Genomic DNA, 4633 nt, shown 5'->3' on the forward strand with positions numbered 1-4633 from the left:
ATATACCTTGTAAAGCACTTTGTGATCTTTTATCTAGCAATATAAATAAAATTTTACTTACTTACTTATGTACAGCATAAAAAAACACTCCTATTATTCACGTTAATATAAATAAATGTTAAGACTTTTAAGTACAGTTAAGGCTTTTATTACATGCAGACTGGATTTCTGAAATTAATCATATACTGGACTGAGCAAAACACTCACATCTCGATTGCAGCTGGTTCAAAATGGTGCTGCTGACAGCTACACGGAAGTGTGATTGAATTTCATCCATTCTTGAATCGTTTCACTGGCTTCCTGTGAAGTACAGGATCAGTTTCAGTATGATGCACAGACTTCTTCACATTAATCTATCAGATCTTTTACAATCCTAAGGCCCATGCCGCTCACTTTGGCCCACTTATCAGCAACTTCTAGTCCCAGATTCCAGATTCCAGATTTACTTTTACAGGTGACTGGGAATCCCCAGGCGTACCTCCGAAACTCTGGAACTATCTTCCTCCTCACATTAGGTCCTCTTGCTCACGTCACAGTATTCAAATCTCAACTGGAAACATCTTTTTATTAACTTTTTCATTTTCAGATTATTTTCAGTTTGTTGTATCAATTTCCCCAGTTCATCTCTTTTTACTACTGTTATTTTACTTTTTATCATTATTTTCATGGTAAAAAGTTGTATTGTCTTCATCTGTTATTGTATTATCATTGATTGTTTTACTTGTGCTGCAGCACTTAGGCCAGTGTCTGTTGTGCTTAAATGTGCTACATTATTAAACTTAAAGTCCAGCTTTAAATCAATATGGACGACTCAGCAATGTCCAATATGTAAAAGTAGTGATACTACTTTTAATTAAGGGGTTTATTTGAGAGTAAAAACTTAAACCGGTCTTGAAGCAACACGTGAAAAAAGTCATGAAAAAAAGTCTCGTGTGTTGTAATAGTGAGCACAACTTTTTTTTATTACAGTCTGAAGCCTGTATTTTCTTGTAAGATTTTCTCTGTTTACTCCAGGAGATTTTTTTTGTTTTACAAGAAAAGATCATGCAGTTTGAAATAATATAAAAATAGTGATACCACGGTGCTTTCACGTAAGGATTTGAGTGAATTGTCAAACTTGTCTCAGAGCAAAACGTGAAACTTTCACGAAAAGCTATTTGTTCGTGTTCTCTAAGTTAGCAATATACACTAGCCACATCATAGAGGCAAAGCAATAAAGAAGACTAGGACGACCGATTAGGTAACACAGTTTGTAACCTTTACTAGCATCCTAACCCTCAACCCTAATCCAGCCTACGGCTCTTCAATGGGGGTGTCACAGAGTCCCTAGGAAAAAAAATGTAAATGTAAAATAATAAAATAAACATTCTTCTGTAGCAATAACAAATTGTAACATAAATTATTCTGTAGAAATTACACAAGAATATCCAGTAATGTCACTGCCTACAATTAAACACATTCACTTACCAAAGTGAAATCGGGGGCATCTGCTGTGGCAAATGGGTGCAAGCCTTTTACCACAAACTTAGTCACTGCTCGGTGACATTCGTCTATCCTGGCCTGAAAGGAGACGCTACCGGTAGACTGCAGCGAGAGCTGCCAGCATCTGAGCCAGACTCTGTCTCTCTCATCATGGTCACCTAAATGCACAGTAATGGCAGGTTTTGTAATAAGACAGATCGTGCTAACATAATATGCACTGTTAGTTGATTATTTACCTGCTGTATTAACGGGAGAGGACGTGCAAACGTTACCGCTGCTGCTGGGTTGAGATTCACGAGTCCGGAGAGCGGAATTAAAAACACGACATTCATTTAAGGTCATCGTGTGTTTTGTGAGCAAATGCTTTTGCATATTCGTAGTGTTTCCTCCCTTAAATGAAATATCTACTTTGCAAGTATTGCAAATTGCCCTGTTGTCATCCGTTCTCGTAAAGTATAACCAAACTTTTGAGCGTTTGAGCCACCGTGTTTCCTGCTAGGTAAATGACGCTCCGCAACATGGTGACGTCATTCGGGGCGACTGGAATCGATAAGGGAATCGTTTGCAAAAATGGCAAACAATTTCAAGGAACCGAAACGGTGGGAACCGGTTCTCAACAAGAACCCGGTTTCGATACCCATCCTTAACTGGAGCCGCAGACACCAACATACTGAGTTAACTATGTGCTGTATATTATTCGCATTAGTGTCCTTATTAAAGCCATCATCATTTAAACTGCTGTAAAGAAAAATTTCAGCTGCTTAGTTTTTTTCTGTGCCTCTGTAAATCACTCTGAATTGCTTTGTACTACACAGCTAAGCTTGACTGAACCTTGTGTGGCTGGAGCCCTCAAGGTACACCCTAGACAACAATTCATGCTCACTTACATATGATTTACAGTCATCAGTGAACGTAACATGCATGTCTTTGGACTGTGGGAGGAAGCTGGAGTACCCAGATAGATAAAGAAAATATTTGGTTCAAGCTTATTATAACAAATCCAGATGTCAGGTCCAGCAGTTAAAATAACCTTTTCTTTTATACCCGTAGCACATTTTATAAAGTTGAGTTGTTACAAATATCAAGATCCAAAGTAACTTTTCAGTGCTGATGCTTTTACTTGAATATTACTCCACTATACTCACAGAAATGGGGAACATCTGACTGGGAAATTATACAAAATATTTTACAATTACCTAAAGCTGCACAGTGCTTATTTTACATATAAACATATATAAATTATACATATGTGCAAGAAATGAGCACTTTTACCTGTTCTCACCATAGTTTTACACAAATATATATATTACATAGTTTAAGATGTGGAGTATTTCGTAATATGTTAATGCTACTTTAAATCAACTAAATGGATTGAAAACTTTTCCCAAAGTTTTTACATCCTGACACATATTCTGGGCGTGAAGGTTTACATGTTTTGCAGTGACCCTTTAACCCTCTTTAAAGGCTGTCTTTTTCTAAATGTTTCTGAAGAGGACAGCAAGCAGTATGAAAAGGAAAGAATGATACAAAAATACACAAAACTGAATTAAAAGCATGCAAAATGCTGCAGTAAAGGGCTGAAGGAAAGCAAAAACATGCAGCTTTAAATCAGCAGTTTCCCTCTGAAGTTCATGTGCAACACTTCCACCAAGCAGCCAGTAGAGGGCAGGACAACACCGGGAAACACACAACTCTAACCAGCAGCAGCAACCTTTTTCAAAGTGGAGTCTCACAGGGGCTCTATGTGACCTTTGACCCCAATCAGCTGGAACCTGTTGGTCTCAGAACCGTTACCTTTACTCTGTTATTAAAGATGCTCTATACTTCCTAAGAAAACCCCCAAAAAACAAAAAAAACAACCCCCCCCCACTTTTTCTTTTTAAGCTTTGAACTTTGTGCTGCTGATTTTTTAACTTTCTGATTTTTCTCACGTTAAAAACACCCAGCTGTAATAAAAACAATATCAGAAGCCTCAGACTCCTGGAGATAACATTACAATGATCAAATATCACATTTTGATTCACAAAGACACTTCACATGAGTCCAGATCTCTGTAGCCTCCATAAAAAAAGCTGCAGAAACAGCTCAGTTTGAACTGTTAAAAGTCACTTTCTCTTAAAAGGAAATGAAAGCCTGACTGTGGAGGTCAGTCCTTTCTTTTAAACCCTGGTGTCCTTGTTTGATTAAAAAAAAAAGAAAAAGAAAGACAGAAAGAAGCAAGTTTCTCGGCATAAAAATTAAATCTGTCATTTAAATCATTTTGATTTGAAAAACGAGTGCCAGTTTTCTTTTTTCTTTTATGTTTATGCTCCTATTTATGCACTGTTTATCTTAATCTCAACATACCTCAACTCAGCAATCTATATACAGCAACCTTCCAAAGGCATTTATTATTAATTAACTTACTTACTTACGTTATATGACAAAAAAGTTTGCAGACACCCTTCCAAAGATATTTAGTTTGGAGAAAAGTGATGACTAGCTGAAACCCCCAGGAACATTAAATCCTGTGACTGGGTAAATAAAGGAGGTAGACAACTGCACAAACCCTCATACATCAGGGACTTTGGTATGCTCACATACCAAACATGTTTATGTCTGTGAGGTTGACTGTCACTGGGCTGGATTTGCATCTGGGGCAAAAAGTGTTACTAAAGCTCAGAGGTATTCTGAGATTTTGATATGCCAGACTCTAAAAACACACACAAATTAGTCAGGTTCGGCATCTTCACTCGGGAGGATTTTACTTTTTTTCAAAGCAAACTGAAAGCTTTATTTCTTTTTATTGACTTACAGTCTTTAAGCACTGCTTTCTACATTTGGTTATTTTACCCGTTTAATTTATTTAAAGGTCCTTAATCAGAAAATCTAGTGTTAAAAATAATAGCAAAAACCTTTCCAAATTAATTGAACCTATCAACAGAAAGAAAAAAACTGTTATGGCTTTATTTACTAAAATCTGTTTAATGTGTTGAAGAGGTATCAATTAAAGTTGAAGCAGACCTTGGTTATACTTTCATGTTATAGCACTTTGTCCCAAATAATAGCACAATGAATCAATGTGACTTTTAACCAGGCAAGTCATAAAAAACATGTTCTTATTAACAAAGGCAAAATTTAGGAAATTAGGTTAGCTAAAAAAGCATTAAAC

The sequence above is a fragment of the Pundamilia nyererei genome, unplaced genomic scaffold (genome assembly GCF_000239375.1).
Source record: "Pundamilia nyererei isolate P.nyererei 1_Seehausen unplaced genomic scaffold, PunNye1.0 scaffold00085, whole genome shotgun sequence".
NCBI lineage: Eukaryota > Metazoa > Chordata > Actinopteri > Cichliformes > Cichlidae > Pundamilia > Pundamilia nyererei.